This window comes from Anopheles moucheti, chromosome 3 (assembly GCF_943734755.1).
Source record: "Anopheles moucheti chromosome 3, idAnoMoucSN_F20_07, whole genome shotgun sequence".
In the NCBI taxonomy this organism is placed as follows: domain Eukaryota; kingdom Metazoa; phylum Arthropoda; class Insecta; order Diptera; family Culicidae; genus Anopheles; species Anopheles moucheti.
The window spans coordinates 2610751-2627836 of NC_069141.1; the positions used below are offsets into that span (position 1 = coordinate 2610751).

The 17086-nt window shown below is 44.9% G+C and overlaps 1 protein-coding gene across 6 annotated transcripts in view; it reads right to left on the bottom strand.

The window, feature by feature from the left end:
• LOC128303300 (stress-activated protein kinase JNK) overlaps window positions 1-17086 on the bottom strand; it is a 284621-nt gene that overhangs the window by 37517 nt on the left and 230018 nt on the right. For all 6 annotated transcript variants that reach the window (XM_053040209.1, XM_053040213.1, XM_053040212.1 and 3 more), the window contains one exon: window positions 13512-14470. The gene's annotated coding sequence lies outside the window, so the exon portion shown is untranslated. The remainder of the gene's footprint in view (window positions 1-13511; window positions 14471-17086) is intronic.

A 17086-nucleotide genomic window follows, 5' to 3' on the forward strand; every position in this document is an offset into this window, starting at 1 on the left:
GAGAAGAGTATTGTATTAAAGCGTACGTAAGCTTGCAAAAGGGAAGGGAAACACCGTCAAGATGTCGGTTCCGTCGAGAGTTGCATGTTCAATATTTCTTTACCAAAATTCTACCAGACTATATTTATCGTTCCCGAGGGTTATTTATACCTTCTATACCAGCGCAACCCGGCAACAAGGATGAGAGAAAAAACGACGTATAGCGTTTGATTGCCACCTTGATAAGGAAGCCCGAGACCCAACGCCCCCCAAAAAAGGGCCGTACGCTATTCATGCTTCTACACTATTCAACCGAGTCGCAGCATAAAACTTCCACCACGAATAGTGCGCTGCCATCGGTACTCGCCACCTCCCCCCTGCAAAACTATATCCAGATTTTGGTGAGACTTCTTGGGAAAGTTGGTGCTTATGGCAAACTTAAGCTCAATCTAACCGGTTTAATCTGATCCCGGCATCAAAATGTTGCCTAGACATGGTTTGATATTGGGAAAGGGCGAAGAACGCCAACTACCACGAGCCATTTTCCAGCTATTCACGTGAAACTTCGGAGCGACAGGCGGGTTTCCCGGGTCCTGGGCAATGAAGTTTGATTTGGGGCTTGAATTATTAAGCAGCACGTTATTAAACCAATACGTTCCCCCCGACATTCCGACCTGGAATCGAAGCTTTGGAGGTCAAGTTGTCGTATGTCCTGTCGTACAAGACATGGCGCTACCGAGTCGCTAGTGTATGTGGGACGTTTCACTCGATTGCCTTCCAAGAAGCACCTTCCGCGCGTGTTGGAAGTTGAAATTGGAAAGTTTTTTGGCAGCCGCGTGTGTTTGTGCGAGTGTTTGGGAGAGGAAAATAAAAAAAAAACATGGAACGCCTCCGGAGGAAAAGCGGACTGTGCTCTTCATGCCATTATTTTCGATTAAGCGCGGTGGTACTAGCCCACACGACGACTTAATGTATATTTCATGTGCGGTAGAGCCGACGTTGGTTTTTGGTAAATGTGTTTGTGTGTGTGTGTGTCCCTTTTCCGTTCAGTTTGCTCCAGATCTTCATCCGATCGTCTTTCCATCCTCAACTCTGCTCAAACTCACCGCAGTGCAATCGATAACTGTTCGAGACAGGGAAAAACAAGGCAGAAAAGAAGCAGAACTTGAGTTTCCAGTAGACCCCGTGTCTCTTTTATGCATCGTCGTGTGTGTGTGGATCAAACATTTACCATCCTTTGATAAATTGATGAAGTTCCACCGTGCCAGCGAATGTACATTAGGACGGTTGGGGCCTTTTCATGGTGGCAGTTTTCTGACCACAGCATAAGCATTAGACAGGCTCATAATTATGAAAATTAGATTATTTCCTTTCCGTCCAATGTGCACACACGCACACCCATATGCCCTTGTACGGAAACCACCCAAGGGTGGCTGATTTTGGGTTTTGGTTGCGAAATCCATTTTATGTCAACACACTTTCTCAACGACACTTGCCAAAGTGCCACCAGCCGCATTGGAACCAAACGCGACCAAACGATTCCACAGTCCGAATCCGCGACACACAAACCCCCTCCACCACACGGTCTCCCTCGCTCTATCTTCACATGTTCAGCAACGTCTGCTCTGACGAGCCGAACTGACGAAGCCCCCGAACGTCTCCGGTACTGCTGCAGCCCAGGGTTCAATAAACATATGGCATTGCGTGACTGGGGCACGTTTTTGTTTGCCTGACGAAGAAGTATTTTAGGTGCAGCCGGTCGCAGGTCGTCGTAGTTATGCTGCCGGTGGAGGGGGTGTGCACGAGTGCAGAAACTTGCCTTCCTTTTAGTTCTTTTGCTTAGACCACATCGCACACACGCACACAGACGCACGTGAACATGCGGAGCAACTACTCATGCACAGAAATTACTTTCCTTCGAGAACTAGCGCAAACTGGATTCAATGGGACGAGATTGGGGGAGTGTGCTCTTGGGAAATGCGAAGTAAAAAACACGGCCCGTGTTGAGCAGAATGGAAAACTTATTGAAAATTCAAACCACGGAAACGCTTCCAGCGGTATTTCTAGCTGTAATTCTCCTTCGATGTCCATCGCACCAAGGTAAACTTACTGGACATTGGGGATGGGCATAGCGAGTAGAGGGCTGCGTGAGGGTTGCGCTCCATGTTCTTACCAACCGACGAGAGTACTTGTCCTTTTTTCGACTTTTTCTTCCCTCTCACTGCTTGAGCAAACCTGGCCTTGCTACCCATTTATACCCGCAAATATTTGGTCAGCTGTTTTTCTTGCCGCTCCCGAAGGAGGAGCCTCATATTCTTCCTATCGCAACACCACACAGTGCACACACACACACACACACACACTTTTCTACTAGTCCATGTTTTTCTTTCCATCTTTGCCTCACAGACCGCAGTCCCAGAATTCAATTAAAAAGTTACTACTCCACGGTACTTTAACCTTCGGTTTCCGATCGTTCATTCCTCTTCGGTGGAATTTCAGGACGCGTGCGATACAAAGCGTAGGGACAAAACGGTGCGCAAAAAGGATATTTATGTAATGCTACAAATTGCTGACCGCTGCCCAATCGTGATACACAATGGCACAACAACGGTGGTAGCACATTAGTGCCACTGAACGGAGTGAGCTAATTTATTTTGTTTTCAACGCGTACTGGGGTCACCGAAGTGCCGGTTGGCGATAAACAGTTGATGTTTGTTGATTAATAGAAATTGGGAAAGCAAGCATTGTAGAAAAGGCTTGATGCAATTCAATTATAACTTCACGTTTATTTTCCTTTCCTTCGCTTGTCCAGTAACAGATTTTTAGAGATCAAATATTTCGTGCTTTTTTATTCTTGTTTATATTAATTAATGTGTCGTAAAAAAGACTTTTGAATCTCTATTTCGAAGAATCACCTAAGATCCATGAACCACTTAAGATTTCTATCGGCTTCCGCGTTCCCGTTAGTCAGTTGTCAAAAATGGGCTCAAAAAATGACCTCCAAGGGACATGATCCCTACAGGGGCAAGATTTCAAAAATCTTTTGAGAGTCCACTCCTAATTTGAAGGACTCCTCACTAAAGATTAATATGAATGACTCTTTTTAAAAAAATTAATTCAGTACAAAACTAAAACTTGTTAGACATTTTATAAAATTCCGATAATAGTACAGAACTTGAAGAATTCCAGAAATCCCATACCCATAAACCTTGAACAACCTCGATTAATAAGTGAACTTATTATATTTACATTCAAACAATTTATCTTTTTCAAATAATTGTAAATTTCTTTCTTTCTTTCTGTCTCTCTCTTTTGTCAGTGTTATTCTTGCACTTAAAATCGGCAATTGAGTACATCTGCCGGCACTTAACTTTGTGCGGTCGATGCAAATTGACGCCACACATCAGAACCTGCACGCAAACATGGTCTTTTAATTGAAATTCTTTTCACTCACAGCCTCTGTTTGTTGTTGGGCTGCTTTGCCAGCCATTTGCAGGATGTGCATTAAACGAACAGATCCTTCCTTTCTGACACGAGGCAGCCATACACACACACACACAAAACTACCCTTTCGGGAGGGAAGTCGTTAGTGGAACGTCAATGACATTTTACTGCGGGTTTTTTTTTTTAACTAGGCCGAGAGAGGGAAAATGTAACTAAAAAAAAACAATACACAATCATCCGATAATGTGTTTTGCATGTGATGCCAGAGAACGGCAGGAGGAAAGAAAAAAAAACTCCACCTCCGTTCTAGCTCCCTTAACCTTAAAAAAGGACACTCCTTAAAAATCTGGAAAAGCTATCGCCCAAGTGTTAAGAATCAACTCGAAACTCGAGCCAACTCGAGCTGAATGTGCTCCTATTTCAACAACAACAGCAAACCACCGGTTTCATCCACTTAACTGCGCCAAATTGTGCACAACAGTTCGAAGGAAGGAAACCAACTTCCCGTGACACGCAACGGTGAGCGACTGTTGTCTACCGTCCTCTCTTTACGATTGCGTGTGTGTGTGTGTTTGTGGGTGTCCTTTTTTGTTTGTTTGTTTGTGTTGATTTTGTTCGTCGAGACGGTGTGGAGACGGTGTAAAAAGGAGTCTTAAGCATTTCACCCAGAACACGAACGTAACGGAAGCGCCTAGCAGCAGCTACAATAACAACCTCCGATTGCTGTAGCCATGAATGTGAATAAAGAAAAAACAAACACACACACACGAGAGAATGGAACCCCCACCTCGTGACAGGCTCTCCCCGTAGGCTCGGGTTTTTCTTTTCGTTGTTAAGGGACAGAATTTATTGTGACACCGTGGGGTTGCAGCACAGCCATTGCATTCATTTGCACACTTTCTAAAAAGGTGATCCCCCGGCTTGAAACCATCCCAACATTACGGGCGGGCTCAGCGTGCGACCGTCGAGAAAGGGATGATATTGTAATTTTAGGAGGTGCAAAATACGACAACGAAAGCGTTGTGTCGTAGCTTTTTTTCCGTCAAATAAATCGTACCACACAAACGAGGCCACTTTTGCGTTGCCGGACGTACAGGAGTGGCGCAGAAATAAACAAACCGTACAGAACAAAATGGATTCCCCGGATGTTCGGGTTTGTGTATGTGTGTAGGAAAACTCCTCAACGATGTAAAAGGAAAATTTTAGTCAAATGTAAAACATATTCTAGCCTACATTGCAGACCTCTCCCTGGTGGTGTACATCTCGATGAATTTCAATCGTTACGCACACACACACACAGAAGGGCGCCGAAAGACGGAAAGATGAATGTGAAAATTGGTATTCCTCAAGTGTGAGTGCGTGTGGATATCTGAAGACACCCGGAAAAGAAGCGTGTTTGCTGGTACGCAGGCGTTTTGTATGCTTGGCCGTTTATTTGGAAGAAAAACCGTAAAAAAGCCAACAACAAAGAAATGCGGAACGCCGCTTGAAGAGAGGGACGGAAACACATTATGAGCATCATTCCCCAAATTCCACAACATCGCACAAAAAAAGATCAATAAAGTGGAAAATAAACTTCGGATAAAAATAACACCTTCACCCTGCCGGGAAACGCACCATTTCCGGGACCGGAATCTGTGTGGGTGTCTCTTTGTGGGTTCCCCGTAACACAACGGAAAGGTGACACATTGGAAGGATAACGCTCTTCCTTCGCCGTTGAGTGTCTTCCATTCCCGTATAAAGTGTCTTGGAAGATGAAAATACTTTTAATGAAATTAAACACGCTGCTGCTCTACTTCCGCACGGTGTTGAACAAAACGGCACCAATTTCGCACACCATCGTGGGATTGGAAATCGATAAATCCGATAGCGACCTGAATGCAGTGCAAGTTGCTGCAAATTACGCAAAACTATTTTCCATTTGTTCGATTGTTTCTCGCCCAGCAGCCGAAGAACAACTTTCACACCAACCGGTGACACTTTTACCGGTGAAATATTTCACGAGCAAAGCTGAGAGCTTCGATCGACAATTTAGATAATTAAAAAGCCTAGAAAACCCAAAATAGGAATAATATTCTTGTAACAAACTATAAAGGCTGACACACACCGTATACATGTCAGGTTCTGCTGTTGAAATTAATAAATTGTCAACCATTGTGCGCTTTTCGCAAATATACTCCACAGCTGAGCAAGCTCATCAATAATAAGAGCTTTCGTGTGGTTCAATGCGAAAGAGAACTGCGTGTTGGCCGTCACATTGCTCCATCCAAAAGTAGCGCAGTAAGGTACGGTTATCCCGACCAGCAGAACCGCTTGTTTGACTTTCTTTTCGTTTTTGTCCACTGCTGGTGCTGGTGCTCAAACCGAACTGTGTCCTGGAATGGAGTGATATAGAACCAGCAGAGACTTGGTGTCTATTTCTTTTGTTTTGCTTCTTTTCCTCCTTACAACGCTGCACGGAGGATTGGCCACGGCTAGGGAACGCCTGGCAGCGATAGAACGATCCCGTGGAAATAAACGATGTTTGGAAGCACCTCATAACTCATGAAGTATCGATTCGAATATTATTGGAAAATTCAATACATAAAAGCAAAGAAACGTTGGAAAACACGGTTTCCCTGTTCTATCCACACCAAATCTCCTTCCCGCCGTCCACCGACGCACTGTGCGGAGTAGGAACGATAACTTCGACGCCGAAACTGCTTCAAGCAACGTGCCAACGCCAGTGGAGTTGGCGGCACGCGCAGCATAACCGTCCGCGGTACGTGACTAAGATAATTTTTCCCAACTTTACTACCGAGTAGCTTTCAACGCTCATCTCATCCCTTATCCAAACGGGACTTCAAATAGTGAAAAGAATTCTCCAAAAAGAAAGCAGCTGAAAACCCTTTCTGTCGAAAACCCCTTCCTTGTTTCCTGGTGGGGATGAAGCATGTAACACAATGAGGAACGAGGCAATGTTGGCATCTGTGGCACTGTGCGCATATAATGCACGACAGCGCCGCTCAAAACACCCACTTCTATCAGATCCGCATCGGGCGTATCCTTTCACTTAAGCCCTTGAAGATATTACGCTTAAAATGGTGTTTCGTTTGAAGCAGCATCAAACGTTGGTTGGGGACTCACTTTCCTTCGAACGTTCGCTTTCGGGCGGAAATGTTGCAGACTTCTTCGCGCGCGGGATGAAAACGGGTTTCGCAACCGTTCTGCTGTTCTCACAACATCGCTTTGAGCATGTAAATAGCTTTGGGGCTGTGCTTGGAAAAGATGCGCTTCAAACTTTGCCGATACACGCGTGAGGCGAAATAAATCAAACGAGTGTTGTAATATTGGTTGCGGCGCGATCTTATTGCTTCATCGAACCGTAACATCGAGATGGTTTCAGCGGAATGGGATCAAACCACTCATGTGAAGAAGGGTTTTTTTGGTTCTGGGAAGTAGAATATTTGTTTAACCGTTTTATGATGAAGAAAAAAAACGACTCAATTCTAAATTAATTTTCTGCCAAGCAATTCTGGAACGGTTAGCAAAAGGATTATAAAAAATGATTTTTTGCACTTGAGTTGCATAACTTTAGGTGTTAATACAGTCCAGTTGTGTTCTAATTGATCATTAGTATTAGTACAAACGCAATAGTGAGCAACTCGCTGACAAAAGCCCATACAACTATGCTATTTTCATGACACAACTAACTGTTTGGACATAACTTGCAACTTGCAAAACACTGTGCTTTTTTTACAATTCGATCATTTTAATCCTGTTTAATCCCTGCGAACCGTTTTCCTTTATAACTTGTGAAGGGCGCTGCTGACATTAGTTGCTTCATTGTCATGTACTCCCAACACCAGTATCTCCCCACGGTGCGATAAAAATTGTCACTACCGATGTCAACAATCAGCAAAACATATCTCCACTGCACCAATCTTCCGCCAGCAAACTGCCAGCCGCGTGAAAAGTCAAATCGTCTATTCGATGAAAATTCGCTCCATAGAAATGTACAATCGATTCCAACCCCATCCACCCTGCAAGCTTTTGCACTGTGGAATGTCCTGGGAACGTGCAGCACCCAGCAGTGTAAATGCTCACACGTACCGTTGCGTTCGAATATAAATTTAAATTGCAGCAACGAGAACACGGCAAGCGGAGCTCTGCATTCAAACAAATTTCTATTCAAAGCTTGTACCTTCTTCCCATCACAATTCGAGTGCCGTGCGATTTGCATCCGGTTGCCGATTACATGCCGATTCGATTGGGAAAAGTGTCAGCCTTGAATTAGATCGGATTGGTATCGGAACAGGCAGCAAGCAGCAGAACAGTCGGTTTACGGCACTCCGACAAAAAATAACATGAAACGGAAGTGCCGCAAGCGTTTACACCATTGGGACGTGATGGGAAAAGACAGATTGTTCAAACACCTCACTCCCCCGGTAACAGAACGGTGGCCGTTCTTGCACCGAATTTTGCTCCGCTGATCTTATTGAATGGTCAGTAGAAACAACATACCACACACACAGGCTGGAAGGCACAGGCATCAATGTTTAGACAACTGCCCACAACAGTCCATGCACGGCCACTCACACAAGGCGCCCTCGAACAACTTGGGGGACTTATTTTTGTCCTTGCGAAGTATGGCAGTCCGCGTCCACTTCCTCTCTCACACACACAAACGTGCCAATCGAGCTGTTTTGGGAGGGAATGCGTGCGATTGAATTTATGAATAAATTAGCAAATTCAATTTCACATATCCGGTCGCCATTTCGACGGCTGCGGGCAAACGAGGCCTGTTAGAAGGCACCGCCGTGAATGGTTGGCATTTGTGAAGGATATAAATTTGCTGACATGCGACAGTAACAACACATAGCTCTTAGAGGCTTAGAAAACGCACAGGGTGCTTATGACACACAGCCCACCGATAAACTATCGCCGCCGCCGAGTGTGCGATTAAGTTCACCGCTGAAAAGGTACATATCCCAGCACGGCTACCGGAAAACAATCGAAAACGGCTATCGTGCCCTATCTGTTGGGTGTCTGTGCCGTTTCCTTCGGCCACCAGGAGGCGGAGGGTCAATTCTGCAAACAAAAACATACAGCCGCACCGAACAGTTCGATTGCAACGGCAGGACATGCGCCAAACCGAGCGCACCCCTCGTCTAGGGAGAGTAGTATTGTGGATGTACTTTATAAAAAGTGACACACTGAAACAGGGGGCAGAAACAGTGTGGAGAGATGGTGGTACACAACAAACAGTTGTCCGGTGGTGGTCAGTACAACAAACGACATCGGGGGGTTCGTCATCTTATCTCCTAGGGCTTAATTTATTGGACAAATATTAGCCAACGTTTCAGCAACTGTTTGTTAGTGGTGAAGAGACGAACCCGAGGAGGAACGGAAAGACGTGCGGTCGATTAGGCTCATCTGGCCTGGTGATACTTCAGCCTGCTACCGACGCTAGTGTAATTCTATCTGTACGCCACAGCCACCGCCAGGGATTCGATTAAATGCTGCATTCAAATGGGATTACTATCAGTATTAATTGAGGAATAATTTAGCGAAGGTACACGCCACCGGCAATCCACCGTTGACAGTAACATATGGTGAAGGAATTAAGGGATGTTCGGATGGGAACTTATACTAACCGAAGATTTTATAGAATCTAAAACCGTTCCATAATTAGATGGGTTTTACCGGGGGAACAAAGAAATTACCACCCTTGGTTTAATCCAGGGGTCGGCACACCTTTCACGCATAGAAACAGATAGTAGGATACAACTTTGAAATTGCGGGCCACACATTCTGAAAGAGATTTTAGGTGCAAGTGGTAAAACCAATGCAAAAAAAACAACTCTTATATTTTTTAAAGCTGCAACGTTTCTGCTGCCGTTTCTGTTTGCAGCGCGTTCTCAAACAAAACTATGCCATTCTAGTCGAGTGCCATCCATCCCTTGAACACAAAAAGCCATCATAAACTGTGTTAAAGCAACTTCAGTAAGCTCTCCGAACTACCAAGAATGAATTGGTTTGAAAAAAGATGATTAAAGAAATTTTGTTGAAACCTGCAGACAAATATGACACAGTTGCTGTCAACGATCAATCACATATGGTCATTGTTAGTGTCGTGCTGAAGAGATCTTGTGTTGTTTGTAAGGGCTTTGAAAATTTTCTATTGGATCAGATACAATTTCTCTTCCGTCGGGCCACACTTTGCCAACCCCTGGTTTAATCGGTTCTCAATGAACTCTGGTATCGAATGAATGAATTTCGACACAGTAAACACAGTAAAATGAGGGGGTGAAAATTGTACGGCCACAAATTACGGGCTTTCCACTCGCATACCACGCGTTTGTAAATATCGATCAATATTTAATGGCAACATTCATTCCGGAGTTAGGGGAATTGGTATGAAATTGGAATATTTTGTAGATGTGTTCTAAAGCTTTTATGTTTCGGACGGGTAAATATTGTATCCTTGCATTTGTTTTGCAGAAAAGTATCCTTGAGCATTATAAAAAAAAAACCCTCATATAAATATAATCCCAAAGGAATCTGCCCATTGCCCGGAAGCGCTTAAAGAATAAGATTGCATGTTTCTTTTGGCGGTGGTAAAATCAAATTAATTTTGTTTTTTCGCTTCTCTCGTGCAACATTACACCTCCATCTTCTCGCAGTGCGGCGCCATCGAAAATACGGATTCCAAGCGTACCGAGCGTAGAACCTAAAGAATGGCCAACCCAAAATGCCGAATCATTGCCGTTTTGCCCAAAACATGACATGCGCAATACAAATTCTATCGACTAGCGCGTGTGTTTCAACAAGAACAGTCTACAACATCGGGAAGGGGAGGTTGATGGTGATGGTGGCTGACTTCTTCCTGCTGCTGCTCAACATTAAGGGACCCACCATAAAAGTGTCTCCCCCTTTTTCTGCAAAGAAAACGGCCCTTTATCCAAGCGGAATGCGAAAAGACAAAAAGCCAAACGGATACGGGGCACCGCTAGCGTGTTTGGCGTGTGTCAAAGATGTGGCGATGGATTTTTTTTTTTTGGAAGGAGTTACAGGGACCATCATAAACTTTCCCGTGACACCGTCGATACCGACCCGGCTACGGATTTCGTCTACCCAACCCCACCCTTTGGTCCTTTCTGCATGACGGTTACACGCGGACTCGGTGTAAATGTGTTACGGAAAGTTCATTCCCGCACCAACAGTTCTGACAACTTCTTTTACCGGAGCGGCAGGCTACGCGCGTCGGACGACTACGATTCCATCCGCCAGAGTTCGACGCTCAATGACGGTTCTGGGGTGGAATATTTGCAGATAACGGATTCAAATCATGCTCCGTTACGCTCTCCTGCGGTGCTATTTTTAGCAACTCTCATTTGCTCCAACCGTCTTCAGTGTCCTCGCGGCCTGCACCAGAATATCCGTACAATTTATTTCCATATCTTTAGCCGGTTCATGCCGCACACCAAGCGTTGACGACACGGAGCGTAAAGAATCTGTTTCCGTGCTGTTCGGACGCAATCCTTAGCCTTCATTGCCATCATGGTCTTCCTGCTTCATGATAAATGTGGCCACATATTTTTTGTTTGTTTGTTTGGAACCCAAGAAAGCTCCTTTCGCAATGGCACGCGGAGCAGTCGAATAGTCGGCATTAATTAATCACCGCTCCGTTCCGTGGCAATTACAGCCAAGCTAATGAGAGGGAGATAGCACTACGTCTTATCAGCATGCGAATCCATGCTTTTTATGCCTTCATTCCGTCACGCCACAATTTCGGAGACCCGTGATGGATGAACAACAATAATCATAATAAAATAGGAAAATCCCCCCAAAATAAAAAAACCGGCCAACATAATATGAGCTACGGGGTCGTGACATTTGCCGTGGGAGAAAATCATTCCACATTTAGCCGTTTAATAATCGCGATAAAATAGTATTTGGTAGAAGAAGCAACAGCAAAAATAAAAACACATGCTTGAACAAACTGTGATTCATTTTTTGCCTTTTTGGGGGGAATTTTTCATCGTGAAGGTAAGAAGAGGCCATTTAAAACATATTTCATTTTTATTGGGGCAATTTTCCTCTATCTATGTTTGCTGGCCGTGTTTGTACCGGGAACTCATGAGAAGAAAATTACAGAATGTAATGCGCATAACTTTAATCCTTCCGCTAGACAATTTCCATACCTGGCGGCAAGTTGGACGGAAAGAATTATGAAAATCGCCTAGATGTATACAATTAGCATCACAAAATCACCTACATACATTTCTGTTCTGTCTACATGCATAACCGGTTATCTTCAGTTCCACAAATGAACTTCACGTACGCCTGCATGTGTATAACGACACCAGATTAGCACATTTAAACAGTAAACTACCTACGAAATAATTACATTCTCCTTCGTGGCATTAGTCTTGCACTGTCTTCAAGTGGACCATTTTAAGTGGCTGGATCAATCCAGGATTTTCGCAATTCATCCGTCAGTGGGCCGCAGCATCTTCAACGACGCACCACGCGCACGGGATCCAGATAATTGGCTTGCTAAGCGACAGACACGGCAATTATGCTCTAATCAGCGAGTTTCAATCTGATTTTAATTACTCCTGCAGCCCTCCCCCTCCGCGGCACGCGCTAACGCCAACGGGCTTTTTTTCGGCAGAGCAGAACGAAAACGGTCAGGACATTATTTGTGGAGTCCACTGACTGTCGCAAGATTGCTGCTCGGTTTCCATCACATTTCGGTAATGGCGAAAAAGGGATTAGATTACGATTTTTAGCTCATGCTCCTAAAGGCAAATTGGCTCCGGTTTTTTCGTCTTCGCTGCTCGGTCCCGTAGCATGCCGGCCCTTGGGCGCTGATGTTGATAAGACGACACCAGGACGTAGCATCCGCTCGGGGTGCGTTAAGTACTCGCACGAGATACTTACATACACAACGGCTGCAGTGCCATCGCTAGTCACTTCTTGGTTCGCTGTGCTTAATTCCAATTTGTTTAAATATGCAGAAAATTACGACCAGATATTCACTCGGTGGTTGGTGATGTTTGCAGCATCAACGATCGCGAATGTAACCATATTCCAAGACGCCCAAGGACACACCATGGGAATGGAAGGATAAGCAACAACAAAAAAAAAGGAAAAACCCCAAGGATACTAGATGGAAGCAAACCCACAACCACTGACAACATTTCGTACCTTTTTTTGTACAAGCATCCACACAAATTTTCCGAAGGTAATGTGCGTACACTATGTGTGGGCAGGATGGTTTTCGTCGCCATCGTACCCCGCTTTACCTCGCCTGTGTCCGTTTCGCAAAAGACGCGAACCGTACAAAAGTTTTGGGCGACACAAACCTGTACCAAAAAGGGCCGTCATCTGATGCTGTGCGCGCGGTGCACATTTCACGCTCACCGCTCTTTGAGGTTTGTTTTTACTTGTTTTTTTTGCCACTTCTTTGCTTCCTCTGTCAGTTTCGTTTGAAGTGGTAAACTTCTTTACCACCAACCAGCCAGCAGCATTTCACTCTTTTATGATGTGATTCCTTTTATTTTTTTGGGCGGTGTTTTTCCATCCTATCGTTAGGATAGCGAATATATACCATTATCATTGCATGTGGGATGTGAAAGAGGGATTATATCCGTAGCCATTTGCTTTTTTTCCTAGTGAGTCAAATGTCAAAAGTCAGATGTATTATTATAAAACATAATCTTAACAAACATATAATGATCTCAAATAAGGGTTCATTGAGCTATACTCAGTGATAAATCTTTGATAGATTGTTAGACTGTTTAAATATATGAAAAACGTAAACGAAGTGCGAAAACGCAGTTGGGGAATATTTTAGTACAATACAAATATTTAGTACAATTCTCTTTATGCTTCGCCGAATGTGCACCATTGGGAGGCTGTGGTGTCCTTGATTACGATTTCGAACCTGTTCATTACTGACCCGAACGTTTCAACTGCATTAAAAAAAATCTATTTCAAGCGAATTAATTAATCCCCATTGTACCATTTAATTTAGCTAATCAATCATGCTATCAATCGTGTTCTTCCGTACTGTTTATTTAATTTTTTGGTTCACTTACCTTCCGGCAAAAGACGATGCTCCTGCTTGCCGAAATGGAGAAAAGCGTTTTTTACTGCCACACAAAAATAGAACCTTGACGCAGGAGGAAAGTGCCACAACCCGCAAAAAGGAAGCGCCGTGCCGGAAACACACAAATCTATTCACACAGTCTCACCCGACCAACAGCAACCACCATTTCCCCTATTTGCCTTATGTTTTCCTTTGCCAGGTACACTTGCACACGCTTTCACACGCACACACACACTGCACACCAGAAACACCTTGGGGTTCGCTTACTTTGAAATTTCTTCCAAGCGGTTCACTTCCGCATCCGTTGCAGGACGATACCCTCGCGTATGCTACACAAAACACATTCGTGTGTATTAAGCCCGCGTGTTGGTGAATGTGTTTGTAACTGTTATAATTTCTTTTGCAAAGCTGTGCGCTTCCAGCAGCTCTCGACTTCTCGACGCTGTGTGTATCGTTAATGATTAGCTATTTTCCAGCTCGGGGGTTTTCCTCGTGGCTTTTGGCAACAACCTGCCGTACACGCGCAAACGAACGAGCGGGATGATATCGCACTGCTCACGCACCGGGAAGAACACAACCTAAAAGAAAGCTGACAACCTTCAGTCGCAAATGTTTAAGTGTGCGTTGTGTAGATGTATGTCTGTGGGGTGTATATCTGTTAGTTTCTGACACGGATGATTGCGGTTGATAAGGATAAGAAGGAACACTCACACGGGAAACGTGTGTATGTCTCGGAATCGACCGGAGACACTAGCGGCACGATACGACGGTTCGGCTTACACACCTGACACACTCCAAACGTATCTTTCACTGCCGCCGCCTCAAGAGTGAGGAAATCTTGCCGCACCAGCACCAGACGGCCGAGAGCACATCAGCACCAACCGTGTGCCAACCGAATGGGTGCCGTTTGATGTGGAAGGATCCTTCACGAAGGGTTTCCCCGGTATCCTGGTAGAAAAGAAAGAAGGAAAATGTTGGAGTTAGCGCATATACATGGTCGTTCTGTGAAGGGTCGGGGGTTACTATGTTACTAAATTGGACATATTCTAGAAACACCAGGAAAGAGTGATATGCGTCAAAACATGCTGCTGCTTTGGACATTGAAACACCGCACACAAGACACCCTTAAACACGTTCCAAATTAGTGGTTCTTATTTGCTGAGGTAAGGCTACTTCAACTAAGCAACTCTTGGTAGACACCGGAATCCCGAGCCAAGAACTCCAATTTTGAATGTTCTGGAAGCAGATCACTTCGGAAGTAAAAGTGTCAGTAGGTCAACATCGGATTGATTACATAAACTAATCGAACCACCGAGCAGTGTAAGCTTATACGCACTGTATTACAATTATAATGGCCCGAATTGTTTGGAAAACACATGCTTCTTGAATCGCCTAATGGATCGATTCCTTTCAATCCTTTGCCAATCAAAGTAACGATTAGAAAGTAATATTTAGCCAGAATCCCATAAGGATAGCCGTGTAGCACGCGATAGTATCCTTTCTCCCTCTATGCTTTCTACAACACACACACACACCTACCTACCCACACACGCGCACACAAACACACTCTTTGGGTAGAGCGCACGCCACAAGGCGGCACGCGTGCAACGCAAAACCCCAAAGAGACAACCGGGACTCACAAGCTCAACAAACGACCAGCGCCAACGACTAACTCTCGACTGAACAGCGAGAAGCCGACCAACGACGTCTACACCGTATCGACTGACTGGTCACGGCGTCACTCTACTACACCGACCGTGCCAACGTACACCACAAGACAGAAAGGCTTTTCCTCTCGGGAAAGCTCGGGAAAAACATCGTCGAACGTACGGCATACCAGCGCAACCTGACGAACGGTGAAAATAAGGGGTGATGTTTCTTCGCGTATGTGTGACACAGGGAAGGTTTGAGGGTGTATCCGTGTCCACGGCAAAACCATATGGCACCGATGCGCATATACACACACGCCAACACACCGAGAGTTTAGCGTGCGGATGTGTTCGAAAGGAAGACCCAACGCATGCGCACCTGTCCGATGCACACGGGGGACATACGCACCGGAACACACCAACACAGCGGTATCAACGGGCACGGATGATTGCTTCCTTTTTGTGAAACAAGAGATAGGAATGTCCATGGTGGATGTAGACCCGGCATTTTTGGGTCTCTTGTACTCCCCGGTTTCGACAAGGAAGTGACAGTGTGCGTCACATCCATTCTATTCGCACTTCGCTGCAACAACCAACTCCAACAAGCGAACACTAGTTATCTCTCCATCACCCATTTTTAACCGGTGGATACGTCGTCGAAGGGAGGAACTCTTGTAGGGAATGGTAGGGATTGTTTCCCTCCTTACCGCATATTCACACTTCCTTTTCAGGTGGTGGTATTACATACATACACACACACCACTCAGACGGGGTGTCCCCTTAGGAAGGCAACCATCAGGCACCCGCCGGCTCCATAAAATGATGTTTCTCTTCGGCCTTTTTGCTTCCTACCGATGGAAAACGACACCAACAGCAACGAATGCCTGTTGGTATCCAGAGTAAAACACCCCGACTGATGTGAAGAACCAAAAATCTCCCACTGCCCAATAGAAGAGGATTTCGCACTTCCTTTTCGCAACTCTATCGGGTGTCTACCGGATGTCTTACATAAAAGGCTACTAATTTTCCATGGAAAATTACTAAGTTTTAAAACGTTGTTTTCAGGTTTTTCGTCTAAATAGTGTAAGGAACACACTAACTAGTACAGCGTTTTAGTACTAAAAGTATGTACTAAATTTATCTACGGTTTGATGCAACGCTAATTAAAATGAATGCAACGCACTCATGAATGTTTCACCATGTACAACCCTTTTCGGTGGATTCAACCGTATCCTCTCATCAAGTTACATTTGTGCTCGTATTTTCCTTTTCAGTTTTCCTGCTATTTAGTGCATACAGTTTTTGTGTAGCCCCAGTTTCGGTTGGTTAGCGGGAATGCGGTCGCCGAGCCTTACGTGGCATTAAATTTCTATTGCATTTCCGTGTGCACAACGCTTTTGTCGAGTGTAGCACGTTTCTTCCGCATGTCCCATGTGCTGTTTGCCAGCATTCTCTCATTCTGTCTTTTTTTGCGGTTTATGCGAATGGCATAATTAGGCGACAGGTTGGACGACGACGTCGAAGATACGGGGCTTATACAGGCACAGGTGATGCTCGTCCCTTCGTTGACACGTGCAATGTGACGTGGCGCGTTGTTTGTTCAACTGTTGACGTTGCCGAGCACCACTACGTTGCATCTCCTGTTCATGGGGTGCCTGACACACCTGAAGAACACGGTATTCCTTAGCATAGACAATACATTTCCTGGGCCGTTCATCGCCGCACTGTGCCAAGTGTATTTTATAAAACATCCGGTTCTTTACATGTGTGTGTGTGTGACGGTATCCACAAAGTGAATCTTAAAACGGAGACTTCCTTAACACTGCAATGAAAAAACGGGAAATATTACCACACAGTGCACCTTCGGAGTGACAATTGAAGGATGTTCCGAACTCATTACCGAGCGTTTAAAAAG